The 13,164-nt window shown below is 45.3% G+C and overlaps 1 non-coding gene and 1 pseudogene across 2 annotated transcripts; one reads left to right on the forward strand and one right to left on the reverse strand.

Annotated features, from left to right (window-relative positions):
• The first annotated feature begins 898 nt into the window (after positions 1-898).
• TRNAI-UAU (transfer RNA isoleucine (anticodon UAU)) lies at positions 899-972 on the forward strand. The gene has a single exon. It is a non-coding gene; the product is annotated as a tRNA-Ile (tRNA).
• Positions 973-5,638: 4,666 nt separating this feature from the next.
• LOC144258317 (uncharacterized) lies at positions 5,639-12,796 on the reverse strand (annotated as a pseudogene). Its single transcript, XR_013344658.1, has 2 exons — positions 11,600-12,796; positions 5,639-6,458 (listed from the first exon to the last, which is right to left on the reverse strand). The product of XR_013344658.1 is annotated as an uncharacterized LOC144258317 (transcript).
• Between the last annotated feature and the right edge of the window lie 368 nt (positions 12,797-13,164).

Here is a 13,164-nt window from a genome sequence, read left to right on the forward strand (position 1 = left end):
ATGGGTGCTCACACAATGCAGTTAACCTGGGGAACTCTCTGCCAGAGAATGTTGTGAAGGCCAAGTCTAGAACAGAGTTCAAAAAAGAACTATAGAAGTGCATGGAGGAGAGGTCCATCGATAGCTATTAGCCAGGATGGGCAGCGATGGTGTCCCTAGCCTCGGTTTGCCAGAAGTTGGTAATGGGCAACTGGGGATGGATCACTTGCTGATTACCTGTTCTTTTTATTCCCTCTGGGGTGCCTGGCATTGGTCACCATTGGAAAACAGGATAGTGGGCTAGATGAACTAGTCTGATCCAGTATGGCCACTCTTATATTCTAACTGCTGTTTATGGAAGAGACAACCTTTCAGGCTACACAGAACTGAAGAAGTGTTCTGGGTTAGCTCCAAAGCTTTTCTCTTTCACCAGCAGAGGTTGGTCCACTACAAACTCTTACCCTCACCTGCGTTGTCTCTCTTGGACCCTGAAAAGTGTTTTCTCTCAACTCTCTTTAGAGAGAAGTTAAGTTTTCCCTTTGGGAAATTGTCAGGCTGAAGCAATTGTAGTGATTGTGACACTAGAATCAAAGGATTATTTAATATTATAAATAAATGAGTGTAAACCTGGGCTTCCTGTTTTCAAACTGGTTTTCCCAACTCAGTTCTCAATTCTCTTCTAGAAAGGATTCCAGGATGCCTGCCAATGCCAGCAGAAGTGGCAAGGAGAAAGCCCCCCAGTGCTGCTCTTAGTCCCAGGTGGATTGTTCAGTGGCAGGGGGAGTTGGTTTGTTTGTTGCTGAGAAAGCTGCCAGGAAAGGTGTCTGGGCACCAGATCTCCTTGCTTCTTCCAGCACTCCCCTGGCTCCTTCCCTGCTCATCACTGGTGTAGGAGGGTCCTACATGCACTTAGCCAAAAGCCTTTCTTAGTGCAGTTGGCAGTGTGTCAGTCTTATAATCTGAAGGTCCTGAGTTTGAGCCTCAGAGAGGGCAGACAGTCTGCTCCCTGCTTCATCTTTTTCTAAGGGAAATCCCAGAAAAAAGAGACTGGAGCAAACTGATTTCTGGAAACCCTCCTACCCATCTAACACACACACACACTCACACACACACAGACTTTTCTAAGACATTAACTCTTCCTTCTCTTTTATGACTCTAATGCAGCTGGAAATACCAGTTTCTGGAGACCCTTTCCACAGAGAACACAAGTCCTCCCCCTCCTTTCCATCTCAAAGCGGCTTTGAATCTTGATGACTGTGATACTGAGTTTCCACTGCCTCAGCATCCTTGACCCTCACTGGAGGCCACTGTAGAGTCCTTAGATCCCTGTTCATATTTCATACCCCAGCCGGTGCAGCATCCCTGCCCAGCAACTTACCATCTGTCCCAGAAGAACCAGCTGGTGGGCTGCACCCACAGGCAGATAGCTTATACCGCTCCCCTCAGAGCAGCAGCTGCAGCTGTTGGCAGCTAATCCACAGAGAGGAACTTGGGGGAAGGAGCTGGGGATCACTTGTTATTTCTTCTATATTTTGAGTCTCAGTGTGTTTGAACACATTTCTCTCTAAAACTGATTTAAATTTAGATACTCTTCCCTCCATTTCTGCTTTGTAAGTCCCTCATTCCTGTACATAAAACATAACAGCCATCCTGGGTCAGACCAATGGTCCATCTAGCCCAATGTCCTGTCTTCCAACAGTGGCCAATGCCAGGTGCTTCAGATGGAATGAATCGAACAGGTAACCATCAAGTGATCCATCCCCTGTCACCCATTCCCAGCATCTGTACAGATGTGCACACAAAGAAACATTTAGGGACCACTTGCACCTACTCAGGAGGTCATCAAGTCCAACCCCCTGCTCAAAGCAGGACCAACCCCAACTAAATCATCCCAGCCAGGGCTTTATCAAACAGAGCCTTAAAAACCTCTAAGGATGGAGATTCCACCACCTCCCTAGGGAACCCATTCCAGTGCTTCACCACCCTCCCAGTGAAATAGTTTTTCTTAATATCCAACCTAGACCTCCCCCATTGCAACTTAAGACCATTGCTCCTTGTTCTGTCATCTGCTACCACTGAGAACAGCCGAGCTCCATCCTCTTTGGAACCCCCCTTCAGGTAGTTGAAGGCTGCTATCAAATCCCCCCTCACTCTTCTCTTCTGCAGACTAAATAAGCCCAGTTCCCTCAGCCTCTCCTCGTAAGTCATGTGCCCCAGCCCCCTAATCATTTTTGTTGCCCTCTGCTGGACTCTCTCCAATTTGTCCACATCCTTTCTGTAATGGGGGGCCCAAAACTGGACGCAGTACTCCAGGTGTGGCCTCACCAATGCCAAATAGAGGGGAATAATCACTTCCCTAGATCTGCTGGCATCACTCCTAATGCAGCCCAATATGCCATTAGCCTTCTTGGCAACAAGGGCACACTGTTGACTCATATCCAGCTTCTCATCCACTGTAATCCCCAGGTCCTTTTCTGCAGAACTGCTGCTTAGCCAGTCAGTCCCCAGCCTGTAGCGGTGCATGGGATTCTTCCATCCTAAGTGCAAGACTCTGCACTTGTCCTTGGTGAACCTCATCAGATTTCTTTTGGCCCAATGCTCCAATTTGTCTAGGTCACTCTGGACCCAATCCCTACCCTCCAGTGCTTTCACAGAGGGAAAAGCACATGTTCCATGATTTCATAGGGCAGAGTTTTAGGGCTATTTTGAGTCAGGGAACTATTCTATAGGGTGCTTTCCCTGTGTGGATTTGACAGGTGGATCAAAATAGATGCACATTGTGACCCTTCTCAGGGTGCTGAAGGCTGTGAGCCTCCTTGTTGCCACCTGCCACTAGTAAGAGGGACTTTTGCCTTTGGCAGCTGGATTTTCACGACCGAACTCACCCAGCCTGTCAGCCACTCAAGCACCCTCCTCTGAGCTACAGCAGCCCTGCCAGTTGACAATAGAGGCACCCTAACCCCTAAGTTCCTTCAGTGTGTCCAGCCCCAATCACCAGATACTCAGAGAAATCCCAGATCCTCTCTGCCCGAAGCAATGGTACATCCTAGGTTACCAGTTTTACTGTAGACCACTGCTCCTGCATCACACACAGCACAGTTATTGAACAAACGGAAATTTATTCAGCAAGGAATAAAGATTTAAACAGAAACAAATGTAAGTGATGGAAACAGTTACAAACAAAACAAAACAACAAAATGCAACCTACACTATTTAATAGTTACCTTTCCTAGCTAAGTAGAGTCTCACCTCACATTTCAGTCTATTGCAGTGATTGCTAGTCCCTAGGAGCCAGGGCCTTGCCTTTCATGAAGCACCACTGGTCGTCAGGGATCTCCTTGGTGAATGGATCCAGAGTATTTTTCTCCCCGCTTTTATAAAGTGAATCAGTTTTTTGTCTTCATTCACAGAAAGGACGATCTCCTCATTGTCATATTGTCCTTGTCACTTCCACAGGGTTTCGATGTCTATAGTTTATCTTTGATGGTTTTCCGTTGGCTTTTCTGGGTTGGTGCAAAGGTTGACAATGGAGCAATACATTGCATAACTAGCTAGCAAGGCAGGGGGTGACAATTCCCTCCCACTGGATGGGCCATTCCCACCAAGACCTATGACTGGGGTGACTCACTTTCATGACAATACCATATGGGCATAACTTTCCATGTACTTACATTACTCCTTCAGTATGACTCGTACACACCTCTTGCAGTGATTACGAGTAACAATAATTTACAAGTTTTCATTAGAGATCTCACTGCTATGCTTCCTGGATAAATATCATAAAATCAGTGTATTAGGTGCGGCAAGTTTCTCAGGTCTGATACAGAAGTTGCTTGTGAACAACAGTGACCCATTTGGCAATTGGCACCAATGAGCTTTTGTCACACATGCATGAGCTATACTGAGATATACAGTCACACCCTGATATAATAGAAAGGCCAGCACAATAAGATACTAAAATGATAACGGTTGGAACTCTCTATTTCTCTCAGTCTTTGGATGGATAGGTACTAAGAGCTGTAGCTACAGCTGATGAACCAGGCGACTGGACAGCTGGCTCAGCCTCCATGCTAGTAGCTTTCTCACATACAGAAAGAAAGGTCAAGATCGGAATTGATGTCATGACTTGCTTCCCATAGGGGATCAATCTGTCTAAGGCTCTGTCTACACTTCAAACACTGGAAGTATTCTTCTGACAACCTAACACTGTCTACACTGGGGCTCAGCTCACAGTAACTACTTCTCTCAGTGGAGTGGATTTTTCACACACCCGAGAGATGTGGCTATGTCAACATAGCTTTTCAGCATAGACCAGCCTTTAGATGGCTTTTTGACCTGAAAGGCAATGGACTTCACCCTTTTCCTTGATGTGGACGGTTGACGATTGCAGCTTTCCTAGCTGCTGGACACATCCTGTGACAGATGTCATGCCTTTCCTTTGAAAATTAGAGAAGTGAGGAAGTCAGTGACCCTACAGTCTAAGTGGGTAAAAAGTTATACAACTTGTCTGCTCAAGTAATTTTCCTTTTAATAGAAATTGACTTTGAAGCTAAGCAAAATAAGTTCTATTTGAAATACAAAAAATTAAAATCTATACTGGGCCAATATTCTCTTATACACTATTTCTCACACACATTCTCCCACCCCAACCTTTGGAGTGAGATTTTCTACCAGAACTCCTTACACTACAGGGGGTAAATTAAATCAAAGTAACTTTTCAAGATTAGCCATCATTTCCTGTTTGACAAAACAAAAAACAAGACAATTTTCAGTTTTCCAAAATATTTCAGATTATCACACAATTAGTCTCTTACTCTTTAGCCAATAACTTCAGCTATAATTTCATTTTCATTGGTAACAACAACATATTCAAAGATCACAAATTCTTCTCATATATGTTAGTTTTCTTTTAATCCCCATTGCCAACAACTGAACTTGGCTCAAGTTGTGGTTTGTCCCAACGTAGGTCTGAACCACTTCTGTGAGTTCGTATATCTCTGGTTCTTCTGCCATGTGCATTGGTGGAAGGGGTCTCCTAGGTGGGAATGTTTGCATCATGAGGAAAAATACCTCTCTTTTCACACTTTTTAATCTTTCAAAGTAGGAGGAGGTAGAGGAGAAGTGATGTAAATGCATAAAACACAAGAGAAAACTGACGTCTGGTCTACACTAAAGACATTTATCAGTATTCCTATTTTGCTCAGGGGTGTGAAAAATCCACACCGCTGAGCTACGTAGTTACACAGCCCTAGGCCCTTGTGTAGATGGCGCTACGTCAGCGGGAGCGCTTCTCCTGCCAACACAGCCACCGCCGCTTGCGGGGCCTGGACTAATCAAGTCGGACGGGAGAGATCTCTCTCCTTGGCAGAGAGCATCTGTAATAACAATGCTAGACCAGCACAGCTACATTGGTGCAGCTGCGCCAACATCAGCTTTATTGTGTAGCCGTCGCGTCAGACACAAAACCAGAGAATCAGGACTCAGCATGCGAGTATCCGGAACTCTGAAATTGGAGCCTGACACGATCGTTGCCTCATTGGTTTCCATCATTTCTACAGCCTGAAAGTCCTTGTTACCCACTCAGGTAGCCAGTTTGGGATCCACGGGGAAGGAATGTCCTATGAAGCACTCTCTCTTTGGATCCAAACAATGAAGGATGATTGTTCTCAGTCTAACCCTGGCATCCTTTGGAACGGTAATCAGTGACACTGAACTAGTAAGTGGAGTTGTACAAACAATTTTCCTTGGGTCATTGGTCACCATCGCTTCCTTTACTGGGATGGAAACCAAGAACTGGTGTGGATTCTTTCAACCCCAGTTCTTTCCAAATCCTTGGCCTTTGTTAGGGTAAATTTACACTTCTCTGAAGTAGAATCCTTTACAAAACTACTCCAAATCTCAGCAGTGTTAGTGAGGAATGGCTTCCCGAAACATGCCTGGAACTGTGCCACCAAATTAAAGAAAAACTGGGCAAGGAACTGGATACAGGCCTGGATCAGAATCTCTGTTAGTTATCAGAGCTGCAGTTTCTATTAAAAACAGCTATTTTTCTGCAGCTATTAGATTTCCCACACTGATTTCATTTTATACACATTTTTAGCACCTACAAAGGATATTCAACAAACCCCCCACTTCTATTTCTACAACATCTGCGTCATGAAGGGCAGCATCTCCCATACCATAGGATTAGCTATGAGAGATCTTCTGTGGAGCCTGGGTTACAAATGCTTTGGGAACGAAACATATGGGCATTTTGCCTAGTTCAAAATCACTTACCATGGAATTCTCTCCCCAGATCATCTGTGTCAATATTGACTTCAACAATTGAACTACACTGTGACCATATGCACGTCCTTCAATTAGTTGGGGTTCTGCTGTTGTTCACCATTTCCGAGCGGAGATTTTAAATCACGGCTGTTACTTTGTTGGCATGTCAGTAAATTGGAGAGTTCTGTCCTGTTGACCGAACTGCACTTGAACTGTCTCCATGTCATCATGGAGGGATGGGGAAAAAGCAAAGCTGAAGTGAGAAATGATGACTTTAGTAAATGGTCGTTTGTCTTAAATTCTCCTATGAATCTGAGCAAAGCTGAAGTGAGAAATGATGACTTTAGTAAATGGTCGTTTGTCTTAAATTCTCCTATGAATCTGAGCTACATCCTATCAAACTGAACTAATATCCAACTGGGTGGCCAAACAGCCTTTAGGAAAGAAAAATCCACATCACAGAGAGAAAGAATACATGACAATGAAAATGTCAAGTGAAATTCCAGAGCAGGTTACATCTGATTATTCAGAATCAGGACAAGAGATTCTCTCATCACATTCTCCTCTGATCCATTCAAACCTGCTTCACTCAGCACTGTCTCAATGGTCAGTTATGTTATTTACAAAATTTTTAGTATCCTAACATCCCCATAATGGGGGAAAAAACAGCCACCTTGCCAGAAGTGGCTTTACCAATAGATGGAACGTGGGATTTAAACTCCAAATGATCACACTGTGTTTGGGATCCATTTGAATTCCCCTTCCAGGTCTTTGACACTTTCATCTCTGGTCATAGTGACTCTGATATAGGATTAAAGAAGTAAAACATCATCTCCAAGCACAGACAGCTGAGAACACTTCATCACATGACACTTTGAAAAGTGGAGGGATAGAATGTGATGAAGATACCTCCTGTTTGAGCCATGCAGAAATTAACAGTTCTGGAGTGATGGGGAAGGAGCGAATCTCTGAGACACCCCGTCTCCTCCCAGCTTCACAGAGGTTCAAATGACACTTTTTTCCCTTACCCTGCTCCTCTTCATTTAAATATAATTTTAAAAGTTCCCAATATAACGGCTTTTCAGCACAACCCAGATCAATGTGAGAACAACTGGCACTGAGGTCCTGGCAAAGTCAGGAAATTATGATGTGACTGGAATAACAGACTTGGTGGGATAACTCACGATTGGAGTACTGTCATGGATGGGTATGAACTGTTCAGGAAGGACAAGGAGGCCAGAAAAGGTGGGGGAGTCGCACTGTATGTAAGGGAGCAGTATGACTGCTCAGAGCTCAAGTATGAAACTGCTGAAAAACCTGAGAGTCTCTGGATTAAGTTTAGAAGTGTGAGCAACAAGGGCGATGTCGTGGTGGGAGTCTGCTATAGACTACCGGACCACAGGGATGAGGTGGACGAGACTTTCTTCCGGCAAGTCGCAGAAGCTACTAGATCGCACGGCCTGGTTCTCATGGGCGACTTCAATCATCCTGATATCTGCTGGGAGAGCAATACAACGGTGCACAGACAATCCAGGAAGTTTTTGGAAACTGTAGGGGATAATTTCCTGGTGCAAGTGCTGGAGGAACCAACCAGGGGCGGAGCTCTTCTTGACCTGCTGCTCACAAACCGGGAAGAATTAGTAGGGGAAGCAAAAGTGGATGGGAACCTGGGAGGCACTGACCATGAGATGGTTGAGTTCAGGATCCTGACACAAGGAAGAAAGGAAAGCAGCAGAATACGGACCCGGGACTTCAGAAAAGCAGACTTTGACTCCCTCAGGGAACTGATGGGCAGGATCCCCTGGGAGAATAACACGAGGGGGAAAGGGGTCCAGGAGAGCTGGCTGTATTTTAAAGAATCCTTATTGTGGTTACAGGGACAAACCATCCCGATGTGTAGAAAGAATAGTAAATATGGCAGGCGACCAGCTTGGCTTAAGAGTGAAATCCTTGCTGATCTTAAACACAAAAAAGAGGCTTACAAGAAGTGGAAGATTGGGACAAATGACCAGGGATGAGTATAAAAATATTGCTCAGGCATGTAGGAGTGAAATCAGGAAGGCTAAATCACACCTGGAGTTGCAGCTCGCAAGAGATGTTAAGAGTAACAAGAAGGGTTTCTTTAGGTATGTTGGCAACAAGAAGAAAGCCAAGGAAAGTGTGGGCCCCTTACTGAATGAGGGAGGCAACCTAGTGACAGAGGATGTGGAAAAAGCTAATGTACTCAATGCTTTTTTTGCCTCTGTCTTCACGAACAAGGTCAGCTTCCAGACTACTGCACTGGGCAGCACAGCATGGGGAGGAGGTGGCTAGCCCTCTGTGAAGGTAGAAGTGGTTCAGGACTATTTAGAAAAGCTGGACGTGCACAAGTCCATGGGGCCGGATGCGTTGCATCCGAGAGTGCTAAAGGAATTGGCGGATGTGATTGTAGAGCCATTGGCCATTATCTTTGAAAACTCATGGCGATCGGGGGAAGTCCTGGACGACTGGAAAAAGGCTAATAAAGTGCCAATCTTTAAAAAAGGGAAGAAGGAGGATCCTGGGAACTACAGGCTGTTAGGGGGCTTGTTCCTTCACCCACTTACTTCCCTGGTCCTTCTCGCATGAACAGAGAGCAACAGTACCCAAAGTCCAAAGGTGCAAACAATTCGATGTTTATTGGGGTGAACTTCCAGCAAGCATGATTCCAGTTTCCTTCCTTAGTATCCTCCTTCCCAGCTCTGACACCACAGAGCCTTACACCTGTGTCCCTGTTCCCATTCCTACCCTTAGCCAAACATAATTCCAACTTCCTTACTCCCATTCCCTGTTCCCATTTCCCCCTTTAGCAAAACATGATTCCAATTTTCTTACCCCCATTCCCTGTTCCCATCTCCCTCCCCCACCCACCCTCCCACCCACACCCACTCACTTCCTCACTGACTACAGATTATATAATACAACTTGAGTTCTGCTTAGTTATACCTTAACCAATCATTTTCCTGAAATTTAACCAACCAATCCTAACATATTGTAACATGATTATGAAACCAATTATATCCCACCATCTTAATTAGTTTACACCCAGCAAAATTAATTATACAGCAGACAGGAACAATCACAGAACCAGAGAGATTATACAGACAAACAATAGCAAAGTGGGAACTATAATGACAAGACAATACAGAAGTGAGGATTTCACATCCCAGCTATTGATAAGTGAGTTCTTGCCAGACAGGATGCTATCAAACTAAGTTTCCTTTTACATTTTCTAGGCACTTCCCTTTCTCTGGAGGTGATAGGATACAATCCTGTCCTGACAGTGCCTAACAGCCCAACAGCACCTTATTTCAGTGTGACTAGTTTGGAATGTGAGGATGTGACTGTTCGCTTCCTAGCTTATGGCTGCCTCTGCTGCTTAGCCAAAGGCCTTAGCCTAAGAACAGGGCCTCAGACTGTGATAGTAAGAGAAGGCCCTTACACCAGCAGACAGTGATTTTGATTCTTTCTTTTATACCTCTAGAACTAGCCAAGTGATAAGAATACACCTAAATTCTTAAAGTACAGGCCTTTGCAGACAGGCCTGAATATCTATATCCTAACACAGGCCAGTCAGCCTCACCTCAGTCCCCGGAAAAATCATGGAGCAGGTCCTCAAGGAATCAATTCTGAAGCACTTAGACGAGAGGAAAGTGATCAGGAACAGTTAGCATGGATTCACCAAGGGCAAGTCATGCCTGACTAATCTAATTGCCTTCTATGATGAGATAACTGGTTCTGTGGATGAAGGGAAAGCAGTGGACGTGTTATTCCTTGACTTTAGCAAAGCTTTTGACACGGTCTCCCACAGTATTCTTGTCAGCAATTTAAAAAAGTATGGGCTGGATGAATGCACTACAAGGTGGGTATAAAGCTGGCTAGATTGTCGGGCTCAACGGGTAGTGATCAATGGCTCCATGTCTAGTTGGCAGCCGGTATCTAGCGGAGTGCCCCAAGGGTCGGTCCTGGGGCCGGTTTTGTTCAATATCTTCATTAATGATCTGGAGGATTGTGTGGATTGCACCCTCAGCAAGTTTGCGGATGACACTAAACTGGGAGGAGTGGTAGATATGCTGGAGGGTAGGGATAGGATACAGAGGGCCCTAGACAAATTGGAGGATTGGGCCAAAAGAAATCTGATGAGGTTCAACAAGGACAAGTGCAGAGTCCTGCACTTAGGACGGAAGAATCCAATGCACTGCTACAGACTAGGGACCGAATGGCTAGGCAGCTGTTCTGCAGAGAAGGACCTAGGGGTTACAGTGGATGAGAAGCTGGATATGAGTCTACAGTGTGCCTTTGTTGCCAAGAAGGCCAATGGCATTTTGGGGTGTATAAGTAGGGGCATTGCCAGCAGATAGAGGGATGTGATCGTTCCCCTCTATTTGACATTGGTGAGGCCTCATCTGGAGTACTGTCTCCAGTTTTGGGCCCCCCACTACAAGAAGGATGTGGAAAAATTGGAGAGAGTCCAGCGAAGGTCAACAAAAATGATTAGGGGTCTGGAACACAAGACTTATGAGGAGAGGCTGAGGGAACTGGGATTGTTTAGTCTGCGGAAGAGAAGAATGAGGGGGGATTTGATAGCTGCTTTCAACTACCTGAAAGGTGGATCCAAAGAGGATGGATCTAGACTATTCTTAGTGATAGCAGATGACAGGACAAGGAGTAATGGTCTCAAGTTGCAGTGGGGAAGATTTAGGTTGGATATTAGGAAAAACCTTTTTACTAGGAGGGTGGTGAGACACTGGAATGCGTTACCTAGGGAGGTGGTGGAATCCCCTTACTCAGAAGTTTTTAAGGTCAGGCTTGACAAAGCCCTGGCTGGGATAATTTAGTTGGGGATCGGTCCTGCTCTGGGCAGGGGGTTGGACTAGATGACCTCCAGAGGTCCCTTCCAACTCTGATATTCTATGATTCTATGATACTATTTGCATCATTGGTGACTAAATAACTTTGCAATAGGAGGAATGGGATAAATGTGATGCTCCCTGGTTCCCTTTAGGAAGGGCATATTCAAATTACTCATGGGACAATGGAGTTGATAGAAAGGACTAATGGGTCCATCTCCAAACCAGGAAAACTGCAAAAGGCAAAAATGGGCCCCTCCTCTGGACAAGCTGAGGTATAACGGTGCTGCCAACACTTCAAATAGCTTTAAAGGTTAGTATGTGGGAATCAGCCAAAGTATTAAAGAAAAAAAGAAGTCTTCATAGCCCTAGAGTCTTTTATGGTGTTGATCTCCCTTGCAGATTTTCTGATGCCTAACACGGTCTGAGCTCCAAAAAAAAGTTTTCCCACACTCACTGCATTCATAGGTGCATTCATTTCTTACCTGTGTGCATTTTCTGATGTGTAATAAGATGTGAGCACCGAATGAAGGTTTTCCCACACTCACTGCATTCATAGGGCCTCTCCCCTTTGTGGATTCGCTGATGACTAACAAGGCTTGAGCGCTGACTGAAGGTTTCCCCACACTCACTGCATTCATTGGGTTTCTCACCTGTGTGCATTCTCTGATGTGTAATAAGATGTGAGCACCGAATGAAGGTTTTCCCACACTCACTGCATTCATAGGGCCTCTCCCCTGTGTGGATTCTCTGATGATTAAGATGGGCTGCTCTGTTAGTGAAGCTTTTCCCACACACACTGCATTCATAGGGCCTCTCCCTTGTGTGGATTCTCTGATGGGTAATAAGGTGTGAGCTGCGATTGAAGGTTTTCCCATACTCCATGCATTCATACGGCCTCTCGCCTGTGTGGATTCTCTGATGGGTAATAAGGAGTGAGCTGCAATTGAATGTTTTTCCACACTCACTGCATTCATAGGGCCTCTCTCCTGTGTGGATTCTCTGATGACTAACAAGGCTTGACTGTTGACTGAAGGTTTTCCCACACTCACTGCATTCATAGGGCCTCTCCCCTGTGTGGATTCTCTGATGACTAACAAGGCTTGACTGTTGACTGAAGGTTTTCCCACACTCACTGCATTCATAGGGCCTCTCCCCTGTGTGGATTCGCTGATGATTAACAAGGCTTGAGCGCTGACTGAAGGTCTCCCCACACTCACTGCATTCATTGGGTTTCTCTCCTGTGTGGATTCTCTGATGTGTAATAAGATGTGAGCACCGAATGAAGCTTTTCCCACACTCACTGCATTCATAAGGCCTCTCCCCTGTGTGGATTCTCTGATGTTGAAAAGGCCTGATCTGTGAGTGAAGTTTTTCCCACACTCACGGCATTGATAGGGCCTCTCTCTTGTGTGGATTCTCTGATGTTTAATAAGGGCTGAGTAGTCACTTAAGTTTTTCCCACACTCAGTGCATGTATTTTTTCTCTTTCCCATGAGGATTTCCTGCTGGATTGTTGTTTCCTTGAGGTTCTTCTGAGTTCCCTGAGAGTAAATACATTTACCCACTTTCTCCCCTGGCTGGTTTCCCTGCTCTCTCTCTGGTCTGTGCTGAATCTCACAGGATTTTCCCTGCTCATGACTCCTGGACACATTCCATTCCGATCTTTGTGATAATGCTCTGTGTTTATCTACTTGCTCAGCATCTTCCTGCTGAGAATTCTGCTCCTCTTTCTCACATGCCATTGCATCACCTGCTGTGATAGAGACAGAAACCTCAAACAGGGATGGAAAGGGGAAGATCAAACCAAAAAAAGTGCTGGAGACAGGTCAAATAAAAATCAGGGACCGAACTCCCCCAAACTCTTCCCCCAAATAGGAGAGAGGAGGGGGATCAATTCAGCCTTCACATCCCATCCAAATTTGAAGGGGGAAGGGAGGAAGCAATGGCCTGGTGTCTGCTAGGATTTACAGGAAGCCATGAGCTATATTTACCCTGAGGATACAACCCCTGCTAGGGACAATAATGAACCGCAAGACCTCCCAAGGGC

The sequence above is a fragment of the Eretmochelys imbricata genome, chromosome 28, assembly GCF_965152235.1.
Source record: "Eretmochelys imbricata isolate rEreImb1 chromosome 28, rEreImb1.hap1, whole genome shotgun sequence".
Taxonomy (NCBI): domain Eukaryota; kingdom Metazoa; phylum Chordata; order Testudines; family Cheloniidae; genus Eretmochelys; species Eretmochelys imbricata.